Source organism: Grammomys surdaster, unplaced genomic scaffold (assembly GCF_004785775.1).
Source record: "Grammomys surdaster isolate TR1022 unplaced genomic scaffold, NIH_TR_1.0 145, whole genome shotgun sequence".
Classification (NCBI taxonomy): Eukaryota; Metazoa; Chordata; class Mammalia; order Rodentia; family Muridae; genus Grammomys; species Grammomys surdaster.
Window position 1 is genome coordinate 3,230,148 of NW_021604603.1, and position 20,143 is coordinate 3,250,290.

Genomic DNA, 20,143 nt, shown 5'->3' on the forward strand with positions numbered 1-20,143 from the left:
AAGGTCTTGACTCAATTTTAAAGAAAGATTTTTTTTTTGTTAATTCATCAATTCATCCATCCATGCATCTTTCACTGATTATGAGGCAATGTCTATGCTATATTTAATCCCGGCTACAGAGATGACTAAATCAGCGCTCCCCCCCTTTAAGTAGCCCACAGGCTGGCTCCTGGGCTTGCTGAGAACGCGGCACCCCTGCAGCTACAGTGAACTATATGCTAATATCCACATCTGCATCCATCAGTCACTTCTTCTGAACGCATCTCCAGCACCAGATGTGTTCATGGACTATCTATCCTCATGGACTGTAGATTCTCCTCCACTCAGTGCCCAGAGCCCTGGAGCTGCCCACAGGAAGTGAGAGCAAGACGTGCTTAATGCCAAGCCCCTTCCAGGGCAAGGATGGCAAAAGTGACTCATGCATTACCTTGACCCAGCGGCTGCTCTGTTCCAGCTGAGATCTCTTGAGAGTATATCCTAGGGAAAGCAAGGCAGATTCCACCCTAGACTCTCCCGGCTGCATATCCAGTGGTCTGCTTGATTCCAGTAGCAGCTGGCAGCTGACCTGGGTGACCAAATAGTGAAGATTCCCTTGGGTCCTCACGGTTTCTAAAAGGAACATCACACCCAGTCTGACTCCCTCTACTGATGAGAGCTTTTCCAGTGTTGTCTCTTATGGCAAGAGGAATTCAGGACAAGAACGAACATTGAAGAGGCTGAACTACCACACCCTCAGCTCGGCCTTATCTTGGCAGAATTCCAGTTGCTTTAACCATCAAGAAAATCCTAGTGTTGGCACCAAGACAAGAGCCCATGCCATGCAAACGTCAGAGCTCCTAGGCCACTCCTAGAAGTGCTTTGCTGGAGAGCTGTAAGTGGGGGATAGCTATCAGGAAATCACAGACTATGACAGATGCCTGGATAGATGAAGGGAGAAGTAAAGGGACAGAACAGTGGTACTCAACCTTACACAGGGGTCACATGTCAGATATCCTGCAGATCAGATATTTACATTAGTACTCATAGCAAAATTACAGTTATGACGTAGCAATGAAGAAGTGAATTATGGTCGGGGGTCACCACAGCACGAGGAACTGTACTGAAGGGTGGGAGGGTTAGGAAGGCTGAGAACCACTGGGATAGAAGGAGAAGTAAAATTTGTTGTACACCTGTTATTGGCCAGTCATTAGTTGGCACCTGGTCACAGAACTGGCCAGACAAATGTGAGCCCTGTTCCACCTGATTCTCTAGGTCTGTGTTCTGGTGTAGACGTCTGCTAGGATCAAGACAGCCTGGGTGATCGGGGATACAGGAAACCGCTGTAGAGAGAGGCATTAAAGAGACTAAAAGACGGCCGGGCGGTGGTGGCGCACGCCTTTAATCCCAGCACTCGGGAGGCAGAGGCAGGCGGATTTCTGAGTTCGAGGCCAGCCTGGTCTACAGAGTGAGTTCCAGGACAGCCAGGGCTACACAGAGAAACCCTGTCTCGAAAAAACCAAAAAAAAAAAAAAAAAAGAGAGACTAAAAGACTTGGTCAACTCTGGCCTTTGGGCTGGCAACCCAGTGGAAATCAGCATTCTTTCCCTCTCCACACAGGACCTCTGTATCCTATTTCCTAGTCCCAGTAAATGGCTTTTTCAGTGTTAGAGGAAATCTCTGGTCACTTGTTTTCCTCCTATGGGTAACGGCACAGGTCAGATGCATAAAACAGGAAACAGAAACCTAAGGCACAGTCTCCTCTAGCCTTTTCCACATTAAGATATGATTCCTAACGTTTCCCCATAAAAGTTGGGGCCAGAAGCACCCTACAGGACTCCTCCACTTATTTCAGGGGCCATTCTCCAAAGCTTAAAAAATAACCCACTTCCTTCGTTCGGGTCTTGGGGAATTCAGAGGTCAAAAGTTTCCCAAGAGAAAGCTACAGGTTTCCCTCCCCCACATCTGTATGTTTCACTCCGTTTTTTGTTATGTTGTAGACAGATAAAACACAGGCTTTCACAAGAGCTAGGCCAGTGTCCTATCACAGAGCTAAACTGCAGCCCTGTAGAAGTCTTTTATTGAGCACTGCTACAGAAGACATCGCTGAACAAAAATGTCTAAGATCTTGGTCCTAATGGAACACACACCCCAGGAGAGTCAGGACTGAGGATGCATCTTAGGGAGATGAAGCACTTCTCTAGTGTGGGGAAGGCCCTGGGTTCAATGTCCAGTGTCAGGGTGGGGAAAAACAAAACAAAACAAACACTCCAGGAGAATCAGACTCAAGTACCTTTCTTCAGTAGTAGCCCTGAGTAGAAAGGGCACAGGTTTATATGTTAGACAGGTCTAGGCCAAAGATCAACCCCACTGTTAACCAGCCAGATGGCTGCTAGGTAAGACAGGACTGGGTAGCCATGCCTGACTGGGCTCCATCCCCTCCCCCTCCCCCTAGAAGGCCACAAATAATGGGAAGACATCAGAGCTCAGCTGGACCAGCATCTTTTGGCATTTGGACTGAGATCCTGAGCTAATTTATTTAGAGATCTGTGGTGAGCCTGCTGCTTAGCTTTGTGCATGTGCATAAAGGAGGGGGGAACCTGCTGTGAAAGGAGTTCTCCAGGGCCTAGGGAGAAGGTCCAGCCCCACCAGGGCTACCTTCTCACATCCAGGTTCTGCAACCTTTTCCCAAAATCCTTTACTAAGGCCCCATCTATTCTTTTTCCTCCTGCTCTTTTGAATGAGCTTCTGTTCCCACAACCAGATGCTGGAAGTCAGATCCTATGCCTATCTCAGAAGGTGGTTGTTGTGACATAATTTGAAAGCAGCTGGCGCTTAGTCGACATTCAATAGATGCTGTGGAGCCTCTCTATGCCCCCATCAACTAGTCAGTCACTCAGCAATAGAAAGAGGAAGCCCTTAAATACGTTAGACGAAAGTTGCTTCTCAGCCTTTTGTTTTGGAAATGTCTTCATTAATCTGTAAAGTGAAGACTCCTAACCTTGATTGCTGTCCAAGATGGAGAATATTGAAGGAGACTCTCTGAGTTAGATACTGAACACATGGTTAATAAATTAGCTTGGATTATTGTATTATTGGTATTATTTAAGATGCAACAGATGTTGCCATAGGTTTTGTCTAGGCAAGGGGAGAAGGCATGATGACAGTGTCACAAGAAGGGTGCTTGGGGGGTGTGGGGGGAAGGGCAGAGAGCTGAGCAGCGGAGAGAAGGGAGTAAAAAGGAGAGAGGGGAACATGGAACACAGAGGAGCACATGGAGCATGGAGGAGCACATACAGAAAGACTCACAGACATCCAGAACACTCACATGTGCACAGCGTTCCTTGACATACCTAATACAGCTGTCACAACACTACAGGAAACATGAGGGGTGGTGGCATATATGTTTTCTAGAGGCCCAGTAAACGTGTGTACAGCATGCACCATCTGAAACTGAGTCTGCTCCCTCTAGAAGGAGGGTGGAGGGCGAAGTGCATGGGGAAAACTAGAAAAGAAACAGGGTTTCCTGTAAGTGTATTGTTTTATTCCTGGGTACCATTTGAATCCTGTCTGGGTGTCCCAGTGACACAGTATCTTTGGCTCCATCTAAGCAGTGGGCTCTGGGTGCACACAGACATGGTAAAAATTAGAAAGCCTCTCTGAGCTTCAGGTCAGCCATCCTGGGCTCTTCCTGTATCCTAGATACCACTTTCCTACCCCCAACATAGTAACCAGTATATGGCTTACACTCACTTCCTGTTTGTTCAATTAATGAAAACACAGGAAAGCAGATTAGTTCCATCTACAAAACCAGCATTCACTGTCATGTTATGGTGGCCCCCAAAGTCAGGGGGTTAGAGGCTTATATGGCTTGGTCAGCTGCCCTGGAAGAAGAAGAGATCCCATAGCTTGTGTTCTGCACTTCCTTTAACCTTTCGGGGAGCCTGTGCCAAAGAAAAGGCAGACCCAGGAAAATCCAGGCTGGAGAAGGAAGGCTCTGCCCATCCCATGCTGTGACGTCAGTTTCCTCTTAAGATCATCCTGCTCAAGGCCCCACTACATGCAGAGCTGTGAAGAAGAAAGCCTGGCTCCATTAGCAGCTATGTGGATGAGGGTGGTACTCCCAAGAGCACGGCTCTGCATTTTCTCTAGTGCTAATGACCCTGACTATCAATAGCACAGTGGCTCCATGGTTGTTAACATCTTTTGTCCAAAGTGCTCCTAACACATGGCCTGGAATTGAGGCACATCATCCTCTAGCTTACTGGAATGGCTCTCTGTTATATAAGGAGAGACCCTGGGACCAGGGAGGTTCAGTGATAAGCAATGTCATCCAGTGATGAGACTACAGGGGTGTTGAGCACCCATCGACAGACTTGGAAGGGAAAGAACCACATTTTGGTTCAGGTATCCTTGGCTAAGTCTCTGTGTTGTGATTTCTCCTTCGATAAAGAGGGAAAATTGACTATTTCCTTAACTTCATCCACCTCACAGCCTCTGGCTCAACAAACCAAGCTGCTTCCCAGCCCCAGACCAGTGACCCACCTCCTTGTACAAGGTCATGGAAGAGTGGATGTCAGCTGTGTCTGTCCTAGCTTCCTCACAGATGTCCTACGAGTGCTCCCCACAAAGAAGGCTGTAGTGCAGACAGCAGGGAGGACACATCAAAATCATCCTAATGGTCCCCAGCACCAGGGGAGCAGGTAGACAGCTGCTGCTGCTGAGGCCAGATGCCATCCTGCCTGTGACACTGGTGCTGGCTCAGACAAGGCTGGAGGGGTGCCAGCGGGTGGGCACAGACAGCCTCCCTCACCTGCGGAAACATCTGACTCCCTGGCTCTCGGTATCTGCAGTCAGGACTCAGCCACACAGACCTTCCTCCAGCTCTGCCCTGCCCCCCTCTGCCCAACTCCTACACAGTCCTCTCTACCCCCTCAGATCCTGTCTGGCAACTGCCTCCCGCAAGAATTATTTTCAGTTGAGACAGGTCTGGTAGTACAGGCCTGTGATCCCAGCTACTTTCTAGGCTTAGACAGCAGGACCGAAAGTCCAAAGCCAGCACAGGCTCCAGGACATTTTGGTCAAGTTAGTGAGACCCTGTCTCAAAGTAAAAGAAGGGCGGGGGACGTGTAGCTCTGGTGGTAGCATGCTTGCTGAGGCTCTACCTTCTATCTTTGGTATCACAAAATAAATATTCAGGCTTGGTGGCAAACACCTTTCATCCTAGCATGTGGGAGACAGAGGCAGGAGGACAGCTGTGAGTTCTTAGCTAATCTGGGCTACAAAGTAAGTCCCAGCCTAGCCAGGGTCCTGTAAGCGTGCCCTCCCCTCTGCCATAGGTGAGAGTGAAGAGTAGCTTCTATTTTCTTGAGGTTCCTTCTACCCTCGACTGTCAAGCTGGCTACTAGGGACACAGAGACAGTCTTGCAAAGATGGATGACAATTTTTCTTCTTCATGGGCAGCTGTTTTGGCCAGCTCCAGGAAGGTTAATGTAAGAATTTCAACAGAAGTTTGGACAAAGACTTGGCCAACACATGTACCACCTCCAGGGCCAAAAATTTGTACTGAGAAGAGAAGGCAGGTTGGCCTAGTGAGTGGCAGCTTACCCAACTTTTGCTAACCCCACTAGCCCACAGCCCTAACTATACAACCCCTGATATCCAACATTCAATACTAATATTTAGGATGAACCATAGGACACTACCTTGTGTGGGTCAAAGTGGTTGCATATTGGTAATTTCCTATGGTTCAATCTAATAGGTCTCTTGGGATGTGTGGCCCCTAGAAGACAGTACGTCCCTGAAGACTTGAATTTCTCTACCTCTGATCAGCGTGGATAGCTCTTGACACAGCACAGTCATGGCTGGGTGTGGTGCTTCGAATGAGAATGACCCCCACAGGCTTATATAAGTGAATGCTTAGTCACTGGGGAGTGGAACTTTTGGATAGGCTTAGAAGAATTAAAAGTGTCACCTAGTTGGAAGATTTGTGTCACTAGAGGTGGGCCTTGAGGTTTCAAAAGCCCACAACAGGCCTATTTCTCTGTCTTTCTTTACCTGAGGACAGGATGTAGCTCTCAGTTACTGACTGGCACCGTGTATGTCGCCATGCTCCCTGGCATGAGGATAACAGACTAAGCCTATGAAACTGTAAGCAAGCTCCCAATGAGACGCTTTCTCTTGTAAGTGTTTCCTTGGTCATGGTGTCTCTTCACAGCAACAGAACAGTGGCCAAGCCATTGGGAAGTATTAATACTAATTACTTGCTAACTGAAGTTCTGGAGCTGGGGAACCTAAAACCTGTCTTTACTTTTAACTCTAAGGGTGGTTGTGAGAAGGCAGAGCCTGCCTGGTTTCCCTTCTTCCTGTCATCTTAAGTAGACGATGGGATTTAGCTGCAGGCTGTAGCATCTAGATTCTGAAAGTCTACACTTAGTTTCATGGTCCAGTGAAGGGGATGAAGGCTCAGGGAGATAGCTGCCTCAGTCAAGGTCATACAGACAGCATGAGATCACCAGGCCTCTGTTAATTCTGAGTTCCCCCGAAGGCTCAATGGCTCCTAAAACAAACCCCTCTCTGTCTGCCCATTTTCAGCTTCCTGGCTCCTTCTCCCTCAGGCTCCTGAAAAGACAGAAGAGGAGTTGATGGTAGGATCATACACTGGGAGAAGAGAGCCCTGAGTCACACTGGGCCTAACCTGAGGTTTCCAGTGAAAGAAAGATGAACAGCCCCAGAAACTGCATCTCTCCAGAGCCAGGACCAGGCTAGAGAGGTGGGGGTGGCCACACTGTGATTTAGGCCATTGCCACTGCAACCAGGTATACTGTCCCCAGCAAGGGGACATCAGCAAGGGGTCTTGCTTAGTGTTTAGGGTTTCATTGCCAGAAGGGGCAGCATGATCAAGGCAACTCTTACAAAGCTCTTATAAAGGAAAGCATTTAACTGGGGCTGGCTTACAGTTTCGGAGATCCGGTCCATTCTCATGGTGGGAAGTGTGGTGGCGCACAAGCAGATATGGTGCTGAAGGAACCAAGAGTTTTACATCTTGATCCACAGGCAGCAGGCTGATTCCACACTGGGCGGAGCTTGAGCATATATATAATCCCAAAGCCCACCTCCACAGTGATGCACTTCTTCCAACCAGGCCACACCTACTCCGACAAGGCCATACTTCCTAACAGTGCCACTCCCTATGGGTCAAGCATTCAAACACTTAAACCCTAAGGGTCATACCTATTCCCATCACTACACTTAGGCCAGTCACCAAGGCTCTGAGCAGGCAGAGCAGGTTCCCTCAGAATCACCTTATTAGAGGATGTGAAGGGGTCAGAAGAGGTCAGCAACAACTTTGGGGCTGTAGGCATATTCCTCCTTTAACAACCTGTGACCTCTTCAAATGTTGAAGAAGTGAGAGAGAGGGTCTAAGAGAAGTGATTGTGTGGGAAGACCCCTCCAGGTGCTTAGGGAAGATGGAGGAAGGAGTCTAGGAATCTAGGAGCCCATTCTGGGATTCAGGTTTCTATTTATCTTAGACCGTTAAATATATCAAACCTGAAATGTTTGAAATGTTTGAAAGCCATTTGAAAATGACTTAAAACAACTTTGCCTTAAATATTTTTGCATAAAAAGGATACTATGGCATAAAGCCATATGGCCACTTTTACATCTAAAAAAACGTAACAGTGATTGCATACCACTTAATATCCAGACTAAAATATTCCTAATTGTCCCAGGATGGCTTTTGCAATATACAATCCCCCCATACAATTCAAATGTAAACACTGGGGCTGGAGACATGGCTCAAAGGTGCTCTTGCAGAAGACCTGAGTTCTATTCCCAACACCTACACAGTGGCTCACAGCTGCCTGTAACTCTGGTTTTAGGGGATTGGATACCCTGGATCCACAGAAACCAGGCACACACATGATGAACAGACGCACATGCAAGGCAAAACATTCATCCACTTAAAGTGAATAAAGATATACAATTAATAAGAAACAATTTATACATTGGGCCAGTGAGATGGCTCAATGGGTAAGGGTACTTGCAGCCAAATGACATCTCTAGCTTTTCTTTTGTTTCTTTTAATGGAAGCTGGGTTTTATCTTCATTCTTTTCCCTTGTAGCAACAATGTTCTTCTCATTTACTTCCTTATTTTTGTGTGTGGGCATGCATATGTGGCTGTCAGGACAACTTCAAGAAGTGGTTCTCTTCTCCCACCTATTTGGTGGCAGGCACCCTTTACTTCTAAGCCATCTTGTCAGTCCCAGTCTCCGATTTTCCCCTCTCACACTCTCTCTCTCTCTCTCTCTCTCTCTCTCTCTCTCTCTCTCTCTCTCTCTCTCTCTCTCTCCCTCTCCTCTCTCTCTCTCTCTCTCTCTCTCTCTCTCTCTCTCTCTCTTTCTCTCTTTCTTGAGTCCTGGCTGCTGTTTAGCATGTCCCCCCTTTAGATGTCTTAGTCATCTCTTTGAAACTAGATCTGGCTAACCAGTTTCGACTAGACCACAGACTGAGGTAGAAATTCCTCTTGAAAGGTTTGGAGGAGCTTTCCCTCCTGGCAGGAGGGGGTTCCTGTCACTGAGAATGCTTGATTCCTTACTAGATGACATGTGTATGGTCGTGCTAAAGATAGGTTTTCTCCTCTCAGGTGAAGAGCAGTCTGCAAGAAAATATGCTGTGCTTTGGAGTGAATGCTTCTGTGTCCCGCCCCTCAAATTTACAGAAGTGAAGTTTTCAAAGTGCTGGCATGAGACATCAGGAGGGCAGGGGCCTAGTGAATAGGGTTAGTGTCTGCCTAAGAGACACAGGGAGAGCTCCACAGTCTCTGTCCCCACCCCTCTTCTGAGAATAGAGAAGAAAATGGCCTAATCAGGAAGCGGCCCTTGTCTGACTCCAGGTTTGCTGGTGTCTGATCTTAGACTTCTGACTTTCACAAATGTGAAAAAGCAATTTCTGTTAAGCGAGTCACTATGCAATGCATGCTGGGATCAACCTTTTATCTCATCATACACGCCCCTCCCTGCTTAATAATTTTATCATCTATTAATGAGCCTGGTCTGAATCAGCTTACTGTTGGGGAAAATTCTGAAGGAAAGGGCAGGTTGGGAGCTATTGGCCAAGAGATACAAAGTTAGAAGAAGTAAGTCTTTGTTATTTGTTGTCTAGTGTGGAGACTACAGTTAATTATAAGGTGTATTTCAAAACGGCTAAGAGGATAGAGTCTAAGTGCTCATACCTCAACATGGAAAAGATAAGTATGTGGTCTGGGATATGTTAATCATACTAATTTACTCATTCTATAGCATATGTCAATATATCACATTGTTTATTTAATATATACTTATTTTTCAATTAAAAATCTAACTTAAGGTCATGCATGGTGACACATACTTTTAATCCCAGCACTCAGGAAGCAGAGCCAGGTGGATTTCTGTGAATTTGAGGTCTATATAGTGAGCTTCAAACTAGCTAGGGCTACAAAGTGAGACCTTATCTCAAAAAACAAAACAAAACAAAAAAACCAAACAAAAAACAAAAACAAACAAACAAACAACAAAAACCAAAGACCCAAAAAACCAAATGTGGACAATTTTGAGTTGGAATCTCTCTATTCTGTCCAGACTGGCCATGAACTTACCACCTGTGGTGGTCTGAATAGAAATGCCTTCTATAGACTCATGTGTTTGAATGCTTGGTCACTAGGGACTGGCACTATTAGAAGGTGTGGCCTTGTTGGAAAAAGTGTGTCACTGGGGGGTGGGCTTTGAGGTCTCAGAGGCTTAAGCCAGGCCCAGTGTGGCTGTCTCTTCCTGCTGCCTGCCGATCAGATGTAGAACTCTCAGCTCCTTCTCCAGCACCATGTCTGCCTGCATGTTGTATGCTTCCTGTCATGACGATAATGGACTAAATCTCTGAACTGTAAGCCAGCCCCAATTAAATGTTTTCCTCTATGAGAGTTGTCATGGTCATGGTTTATCTTCACAGCAATAGAAACCCTAAGTAAGACACTACCCTATTGTGTCTCAAATAATTGAGATTGTAGGCGGCCGCTACCATGCCCAGCCAAATAAATAAATAAGCTTATTTAAATAAGCTTTTAAAGAATTGTGCCATCACAGGTGGGACCAGGGCCTGCCTGGTATATTCTAGGCAAGCACTCTACCATTTAGCTAAATTCCAACCATTTTTACACTTTTATTTGGAGACAAGGCCTTTCTATGTTACCAGGCAGGCCTTCAACTTGTGATCCTCCTGCCTCAGCCTCCTAGGCAGCCACCAGGCCATGTTAAACAGAAATGTAAAGTTACGTTTGTCACTTCTTCTGTGTCTAGTTAGCTTGCATTTCTGTGAAGAGTTTTCCCTTCCTACCCTTCCCGGCTCCGTCAGCTGTCAGGTGGGACTCATGACGTCATTTTATCACAGGTTACTTCTCTGCTTTGTTTCTCAGAGTCTCACATCCGTTGGGTGGGAAGCCCCTGTATGCAGGCTCCTGTGTTCTCTGACACAGGCATGCTCCAGCTTCCCGGCACAACACAGTTCACTGTCCTTGTCCAGCCTCAGACCTGATAACAGTCAAGTGACATTGGCTTCTAATAGGAGAAGTGGTACCTAGAAATAAAAATCTAGGGGCTGACGAAATGGCTCAGCAGGTGAGGGTGCTTGCTGTTGAATCCCATCCTCGGACTCTACAAAGTTGTTCTCTGACCACCCACCTCAAGTATGCACCCTCTCCACACACATCTTGTACACACACATGCATGCAATAAAAATAAACAAGTAAGTAAAAATCCAGGCACTGGATGTAGTTTTGCTTCTAAATGTAGACAAAGAAGCAAAGAATCCGGCGATTCCTTCCCTTCTCCATCCATGTTCTTCTCTGTTTCTTTCCATATTCAGACCCTGCCTTTTAGACATCTAAGTTCTGAGCATAAATACTCATCTGCCCTATAACAGACAGAACAGGTCCCTATTTAGGACGACGATGCTGTGGAGAGTATCAAACCTATGAAGGATAGTCCAAAGCTTCGCTCAATTCTTAGATTAGATATTCTATCATGAGATGCAGAGTCAGAGCAGCAAGACTGAAAAGTATTTGAATTAGGCAGATGTAGTGGCACATGCCTACAATTCGGGAAGGTGAGGCAGAAGGATTACTACAAGTTTAAGGTCAGCCTAACCTTGTCTCAAAAAAACCTTAAAATTGTTACTTAAATTAATCCTTTGTAATGAAATTATTACTCATTAGTCAGTGTTTCTGTTGCAGTCAGATTTAGGGTTTTAAGAATCTGATTTAATTGTTGAAACATATAAGTATTTTAATCAAAACTGTCTGAAAAGGCACAACCAGAGAAGTCTCACTCCCATCCTGTCACCTCATCTGCCTCTGATAGAAAACCAGTTTATTATTTCTGATTTATTATTTGGGTATGTATGCACATACGCACACGCTCACAGAGACACACAGACACACAACACCTTTCTCTTTTTTGAGACAAGGTTTTCCTATGTACCTCAGGCTGGCCTCTAATTCACAACACCCCTCCTGCCTTAAGCTTGCAAGTGCTGGGACTATAGGTGGTAAACCACCATATCCAGCTTTAGTTCTGTTCTTACGAATGGGCAGAAAGATGGTTTCTGACGGTTTCTACTACAAATGCACCTCAACTCACCTTACACACACATCTTTTGTTAGATGTGGACAAAGATGTGGACACGCATCTTTGGGATAAGACCTGGGCTCCCGTGTGAATGTGTATGTAGCCCTGTTGGATATTGCCAGCATCCCCTAGAAGAGTTGTACTGCTTTGCACTCCTGACACAGAATCTACAAACTAGCCAGACCTCACAGTGAGTGTGAGTGGAGCACTGTGAACCCAGCCAGAGTCCCGGACCTGTCCCTTGGGATATAGCAGGAAGGCAGAAAGAGGGTGACTTCATGGATGCTGTTCCAGGTCATTTTCCCAAACTGTGAATGAAACTTTCCTAAATTTGTGTGTGAAACTTGGTAAGCCAGGAGAAAAGGACAGAGGCTGACACTTCAGCTTGAGAGAAGGCAGCATGTGAGTGAGCTGGTGGTGGGAGGGAGGGAGGGACCCAGGTCCCCTGCTCTCAGCCCCTTTCTCTCAGTTCTCCTCTCTCCCTGCTCCACACTGACCAACGACACTTCTCTGAGCAGAAGCCATTGGCTCTGACTCTAAGTAGGTCCATTCCTGTTTGTACATGTGCAAAGAAAATAAGTCAGTGGAACAAGGGCAGCTCATGGTAGGAAAAGAGGAGACAAAGGGATACTGGGAGAGGAAACAGTATAAGACATTCCACAGGGCTCTCCTGGACTCTAAGCCCAGGGCATGCTCATTTGTATGCCCTACGGAAGAGGGGAAACGATTTAGTCATTATGGAAAAACATCATGCAGGTTTCTCAAGACAGTAAAAACAGAGCTGGAGTTGAGCACTCACTTGGCATGCAAGAGGTCCTAGGTCCGATTCCCAGCACCACACAAACAGAATGAAAAATGGAAGTGCTATGTGATCCAGCAATCCCACTCCTAGGTATGTATGTGATAGAAATGAAATCAACACAGAGACATCTGCCTGGCTCTGTCTATTGCAGCCCTATTCAAAACAGGGACGAGATCAAAGCAACCCATGGGCCCATCAGCTGATGGACTGGCAAAGAAAATGCAGCCCTTATATACTATAGTGTTCAGCCAAGAAGGAATGGCAACCTGTCATTTGCAACAACTCAGAAGGAACTGGAGCCCCCCACCTCCCACCCCGTGTTGAGCAAAACCAGCCAGGCACAGCATGGTGAGACAGATACAGATGACCTCATGTGGAATATGGAAAAACTGATTTTACAGAGTTGAGATGGAATGGTGGTTGCCAGGCTGCAGGGGGTGGGGGTGGGGGATGAATACAGGATGATGGACACCTCCTAGCTGGAGTTAGGGAGGAGTAAATACGTTCTGCTGTTCTATCCGAATGATATGACTGGAGAAAATGATAGCGTGCTGTTCACTTCAAACAACCTGCAAGAAATCACCTCTGAATTTTTTTTAACTGCAAGGAAATGATAAATATTGTAAATTTGAATAGAACATTATATAGTAAATACATATATCGAATCATGGTATCTATAAATAAGTTCCATTCTGTGTCAATTTAAAACATTGAGTATATCATCTATTTTCGAGAGGGGAAAAAAGTGGAGAAATGCTGTTATCCCAGTAAGAAGGCACCTAGAGGTTCAGCCCATCCTCACTCCATCCTCTTCACCCCTACTTCTCTCTTGGCAAGGGGGATGCAAGGAGCAGGCAATGGACTGGGTGGGCAGCACCTCTGGGAGGCACTTGCAGGGAAGAAACACAGATGACCTGACCGATACCCTTCCAGGAAAGGGCAGGCTCAGGGTGGGGCCGTCACCTGTAAGGTAACATCAAGTATGCTTCCTGGGATCCTAGGCACCCCAAATAAACAAATCCCTCATCTCCTTTCAGAGTTTGGTAGATCTTAATGGGGGCTTGATGGGGTCCTGAGGCCCAGAACACTGAATAACGAGCCAAGGACCACAGGTCCCGAGAGGAGTCAACTTAATAGTCTCAGCTGGCAGTCTGAGCTGCTGACAAGTGTGGCTGGGGTAGTGCCAGCAGGGCAGCCTCGGTCCCCCTTCCTCTCCAGATCTTATAGAAATGCAATGTAAGGAAGGGCCCCTGCTATCCCTGCTCAGGGACCTCGCACTTCCCAGCAGCAAGCCTTGGGCAGATTCTGACTCTTCCAGTTGGGGGAGGAGGGGTGCTCACTTAGTACCCTCTTTCTGAATCTCTTCTGACATCAAAGACCATAGCTGTGTGACAAGTCTGACTCAGCCACTCCCTCCCACTGTCTTTGTGGTGAACAGGGTTCCCTGAGCAAGGAGAAGCTGTAGAACAGAAGGCAAACCAGAGGCCCCTTCCTGTACCTCCTCATACACTTGAGTGCTAATACTCCACCCCTCGGGACTAGCAAGATGGACCTGTAGATAAGGTCTCCTCCCTCAAAGCCTCTTCTGACCCGAGTGTGAGTCCTGGACCCACATGGTACAAGGAGAGAACACGTTGTCCTCTGACCTCCAGATGCATCCCCCCCCCCCCCCCGCCCCAGATATTTTTTAAGAAATTAAGCTGCTGTTCTCTTCTCACAGGTGTTGACTGAGTGCCTCCGAATGTCTCAGCACTGTGCTAGAAGCTGGGGATGTGAGGGGTGAGGCAAGCTAAGCTCCTTGGACTTGACCTTGGATCCAGGGACACAGAGATGGGAAATGGAAGGGGAAGCGAATGAGGCACAGGCAGGGACTGGAAGGCCAGAAGCCTCTGCTCCTTCTAAGCCTTTTCTCCTGGGTACTCAGACAGAGGGCAGAACCAGCCAGGAGGGTGGAGCCTGGCTGCTGACAGGATGACAACAGGGCGGGTCACAGAGGCAGCTAGAGGGGAGGGGGCCCAGACTCTGCTGCGGTATTCCCAGGCCCTCAGGTTGCACAGCTGGGAGAGGTGGGGGCACAGCTGGGCTGAAAAGCAGTCACCACAGCTGCCCAAAGAGGCAGGACTCAAGGCCATAGCGTGCTCTAAGCAGGCACCTCAGGCAGCAGCTATCCTTGTCTACCAGTATCTGCCCCCACAATTCCCTCCTCCCCTTCCTATAGAATAAGGACAGCAATTCTTCCTGGGGTCAAAATACAGGTAGGGCAGAGTGGCAGAGAGGCACAGTCTGAGCCATCATCAAACACTCCAAAAGAAGGCTTACTCTTGCGGCTTTCCTGGTTGTCCTTTAAACTCTCCTAGGGTCTTTCCCAGGATCTCAGCAAGGCTTTTTCTCGTAACCCAGATAGGTATAGCTAGCTTAGCTGGCCTGCCCAATACATAGGGTCCTCTTCTGAAATTCCCCTCTCCCCTAGGCCCCTTCCCATGTTGATAGCCTGGAACAACCCTGGTCTTCTCCCTTCCAGATAAGAAGGACCCAAAGCAAGGGGGCTTCAGGAAAGGGTCTCTAGTGACGGAGAGCTAGGATTAGGGGGAGCTCATGTGGGTGGAGGAGCAGGTGGATCTGAAGACTCTCTGCCAGACACCCAAACTGGAGGAGGAGATAAACGGCCTGCAGAATGGGGATTTGTTTTCCCTCCCTCTCAGCTTCCTCTCTTGGTATCACAGTGACTGCCTCTCCATCTGACAGGGAACCCACCTAATGCTGGCATGGGGTCTGGAAGGGATTGTGAGTCCTGCAGGAGTGTCCAGGAAGGAGGTGGTTCTAACCAGGGAGTGCTTGTCTCTGCTCCCAGGATTTATGTGTGCCGGAGTGGCTGTGTGTGTGTGTGTGTGTGTATGTGTGAGGGTCCTTCCATCTCTCCCACCCAGCTGGAAAGAATCAAGTGAGCACTCTTTCTGAGGTGGACCAGAGTGCAGAGCTCAACTCATCTCAGGGAAAGATGTCAAGTGGTCCCCGGGTCCAAGACAGAGTGAGAGGAAAGGGTAGGAGGCAACCCCAGCCTCAATGGTGACCTCTCAAGCGATCTGTTCAAGGACCATCTCAAGGGCCAGAGGCCGAAGCCAGCTGGCCCCACAGCCTGGGGCTTGAAACTGAAAACTTTCAAGTCCCTTCTCCTGCATTCCCTATAGACGCAGAGATGCGTGGGGCGGTGCCCTCAGAGACACTCATACAGTTGGTTCTGGACGCTTACACTCACTCAAACAACAGCAGTGCGAGGGAACTCCCAGCTTTTTCCACAGCTAATTATAGACGTCAAAGTCTGAGGATGTTTTGTAAGCCGCAGAGAGAAACTGCTGAGGTTTCTATGCAAAGCCAAAGAAATTTAATTTGTATACTCCCAGTTCCCACCCTCCAACTTCTCCTAGCCCGTCTCTACCTTATGGCCCCAGTGTGCCCCCTCCTTGGCCCTAAGGCCTTCCTTCCCGCTGAAGATTTATTTGTATCTATTCCCCGCCCCCCCGTCTCTTTTTCGGGCTTTCGAGAAAGGGAACAGACGCGGAAAATATTTTTTTCCGCAACAGTTTTCCATTCTGCGGCTGGTTCCCAAGCCAAGGGGGAGGGAGAGGGGGAGGGGGAGGGGGAGGGCAGGAACGGGGAGGGGGGAGGTCGGCTGGAATTTTTCTTGTTCCAAGAGCTTAATTTGGGTGCGAAAGAGTCAGTCCCTACGTCCCCTCCATCCCACGATCGAGAGGAAAATGCAAAAAAAATCACTTGTTTGATTATGTGATTCTTTCAGAACCCAGGATAGAAATATAGTGTTGAAGAAATCATTCTCTTTCTCCCTCCACACACACCTCTCTCTCCTATTCCGACATCCCTCCCCTCCCAGAATTTGCTAACATGAGGAAATTCGGGATCTTCGAGAAGCCATTGAGAGGACAGAAAGAAACAAAGTTTGCAAACCCCGAGTCAATTCATTCTCTGCAAGCCTACCTCTCTTTCTAGCAAAGATCCAGGTGTCTCCGAGCGGGACCGTCCCTCCGCGTATCCATGGACCGAATAGGGTGGGGTGACCACCCACCACTCTCCCCGGAGTGGCAAACCACCTAGTGATGCTGACTTCGCGCTCTGGCCTTTCGGCTACAGCTAGGGGGGTGGGGTGGGCTGGGTCTTCTTCCCCAACCCTTCACGCGAAGGACCTTCCCTGAAGAAAATGGGTGCAGGGAGCTGGGCGGGTGTCTGATTTCGCTGTCTTCGGAGGGATGGACCCCCAAGAAGTTCGTGCCCCCACGCCACCCCCAGCCTAGGACAGTCTCAACAGCAGAGCTGTCTTAAGAAAATGCTTGTCATGGCAACAGCTCCAGCCAACTCCGGCCAGACTGGGGCTCCCCAGCTCTCCCCCAGCAGAGCGGGAGGAGAAAGGGGCGGAGCGCGAACCAGCGGGGGTGGGGCTTGGCGAGAGGCCAGAGCATTGCTCAGCTCTTAAGGTGGCCCAAGTACGAGGCTCGGCAGGATGATGCTACTTGGTCGGGTCTTAAGGCGGAATGGGAAAGGCTAGGGGGAATCCTCTGTCTTCTTGGCTTTCCTCCTGCGCTGTTTCTTACTTGTTGACAGGAGCAGAGCAGGGGTGTGTGTGGGTGGAGGTGGGAGTGGATGTGGGCAGCGGTCTTCAACCGTTGCTGTGTGGAAGGGAAATACAGGAAGTGTCTGCAAGCCTTTCGGCTTCCTGCAGCTCCTCCAGGCTTCTCAATCTCTTACTGAATTAGACCCAGGACCCAGAAAACCTCAGGAAGCTGTGGGCACTTGCCCTACTGACCGTGTCTGAACTGGGAGGTCACTGGCAAAGACTATTGCTCAGGGTGCCTCCCACACCCTTTCACACACAGATCACCTCTCTCTCTCTCTCTCTCTCTCTCTCTCTCTCTCTCTCTCTCTCTCTCTCTCTCTCTCTCTCCTGTGTACCCAACCAAAGGCTTGTCCAAAGGGCACAGACCGGCTACTTGGCCTGTGTATTGGTTGCACATCCAAACTTTCACATCTACAATGTTGTTTCTAGTCCTCCTGACAATCTCAAAAGGTACTCGTTACTGTCCTCATTTCATGGTTGAGGAAACTAAAGATTGAGTGACTTGCCCAAGGTTATACATCTGGTTAATGACAGCTAGGATCCAAGGGCAAGTCAGACCCCTTCCAGAGCCCATGTGCTTTTCTCCCCCTGTAGCATACTATGTCACACATTTCCATCCTAGACTATATACACCGAGCCATCCACGCACACTTAGACATAGCCTATAAACTGTTAATCACACCCCCGTGCCACCCACCCACCAGCATTGTGCAACAGTATCACCCATAGCTTTTGCATGGAACCTTAAGCCTTTCAAGTCCAAACACGCACCATCAGCTGGCTCAGACCACGTATCTCCACTGACTGATACATTCCCACACCTACCCCGGCAGGCACACTCGCTCCTGTTTATATATGTGCTTATGAGAGGCAGGCTGACATAACCTCACAGGCTATAGTGAAGAAGAGGATTATCACAACTTCAAACCTACTCATAGAGCTTCAGAAAGACCCCCCCCGAGCTAAGCCAGGCACGGTGGAGTGCTCCTCCTAGCAGTCAGAAGACTGAGGCAGGAGGACTGGTAAGAGTTTGAGGCCAGCCTGGGCTACACAATAGATGCCAGGCCAGCTATAACTACAGAACAGACAAGATCATGTCACCAACAAGCAAGCAAACAAATACCCCAAAACAACTCCATATGTCACATCACACCTGTGCTTCTTTGTCCCTTCCTGCCCCAGGACACAGAAGCTTGTGTGCAGGGGGAAACGGGGGAAACAAAGCCACGAATAAGACCAGGAATCCTTCCCAACTTCCTGTTATTCCATCCCTCCTCCTCCTCCTCCTCCTCTCCTTCCTCCTCTTCCTCCTCCATCTTCTTTCTTTCTTTCTTTCTTTTAAATTCCTTTTGTTGTTGTTGTTGTTGTTTTTCGAGACAGGGTTTCTCTGTGTAGCCCTGGCTGTCCTGGAACTCACTCTGTAGACCAGGCTGGCCTCGAACTCAGAAATCCGCCTGCCTCTGCCTCCCGAGTGCTGGGATTAAAGGCGTGTGCCACCACTGCCCGGCCTTCTTGTTCTTCCTTAGCTTAATACTATTGACTTCATTTTGTCTGTTTTGTGTTTCGAGACCCATGTAGTCCAGGCTGGCCTCAAACTCACTATGTTCACTATGTAGCTGAGGCTGGCCTCCATCCTCCTGTCTGTACTGCCTAATTGCTGGGATCATACACACGTGTGGCCACATCTAACTGTTTCTCAGTAACTGATCTACATCCTACTTCTGAGCTAGGGAGAAGTTAAACAAGCACAACTGAAGGAATTTATTTGGAGCAGCTTGTCTCAAAACTCAGGAGTTCCTCTCTGTAGCCAAGATTATCTGCCACCTGTCTAATGTGGAAACAAGATCCCGAATAAGCCCCTGCCTGCAATGGTGTCTTTCCTTCTTAGCCAGGCCCAGTCACAAGCCCCACCCAGTGGCAAGGTAAGGAGAGATTTACTCTTTGGAAAGAAAGCAAGGATTACTTCCTAAGAGACCCTTCCTGGGATTTTAGCTCTTCCCTTTGAGGCACTTAGATGACACTAGAGATGACATTGCTAATGTGTCCCCACAGCCCCAACACCTCTGGTCTCTCTCCTGTCCCTAGGCATTTCACTGGAAGACAAGAGGGCACCTCTGCAGCAAGCCATACCAGAATGACAATGTTGGGAGCCCCTGTCAGTCATCAGTCATTGGGGTAGACATGGAAAGGAAAGGGAGGGGAGTCAGCCGGACAGACTCAGAGCTAATAGCTTGTCAGGCTCCTTGCCGGATGGCAGCAGTGTGACATTTTAGTGCCCAAGTGAGTGTCAGTTGTATCTTTATCATGAGAAAGCTGGTCTCTGAAATGGCTCTTTAAATGTATGAATGTATTCTTCCAGCTTTCGGCCATGGCAGAAGTGGAGGCATTGCCTAACTGTTTGGTAAACTTGTCTTGGGGGAATAGCAGCGTAGACCAGATGTGTGATCCTAGTAAAGGCTACTCGAGTACTTTGGCTGCCTGGCCTGCGGGGGGCCCTGGCGTTTCCTGCTCACATCTGTCTACAATGTGAAAAGCAAGATCGGCTCCTGAAGCTCCCTGGGCTGCAAGGCTGTGGGCACGGTGGTGGTGATGGGGTGGGGGGGGCGGGTCGTGGATAGGCAGAGAGGCTCTGCTATCCCACCCCAGGCTGTTCACTGATGTCTACAGGAGGTGTAGATCCTCTCTCTCTCTCTCTCTCTCTCTCTCTCTCTCTCTCTCTCTCTCTCTCTCTCTTATTTTTTAGATTTTTATTTATTTTTATATATGTGAGCACACTGCAGCTGTCTTCAGACACACAAGAAGAGGGCACCGGAGCCCATTACAGATGGTTGTTAGCCACCATGTGGTTGCTTGGAATTGAACTCAGGACCTCTGGAAGAGCACTCAGTGTGCTTAACCACTGAGCCATCTCTCCAGTCCCCTTTTTCTCTTAAAGTAGTGCTCTTTCTTGTCTGTGCTTGTGCTGAGAGAAGAGGATCCTCCTCCCTCCACCTCCTGCCTCCATCTCCAATCCATCCCACCCCACCCCACCCCATCCCACCCCTTTCCCACTTCTTTTCCAGGAGCTACTAGAGGAGAGA

At 48.3% G+C, this 20,143-nt stretch overlaps 1 protein-coding gene across 4 annotated transcripts in view; it reads right to left on the minus strand.

Annotated features, from left to right (window-relative positions):
• The window catches only part of Atp2b4 (ATPase plasma membrane Ca2+ transporting 4), a 98,669-nt gene extending 82,131 nt beyond the window's left edge, over window positions 1-16,538 (minus strand). For 2 of the 4 annotated variants that reach the window (XM_028764595.1, XM_028764596.1), the window contains exon 1: window positions 16,430-16,538. The gene's annotated coding sequence lies outside the window, so the exon portion shown is untranslated. The remainder of the gene's footprint in view (window positions 1-16,429) is intronic. The other 2 variants (XM_028764594.1, XM_028764593.1) reach the window with 1 other exon arrangement.
• Window positions 16,539-20,143: the final 3,605 nt, after the last annotated feature.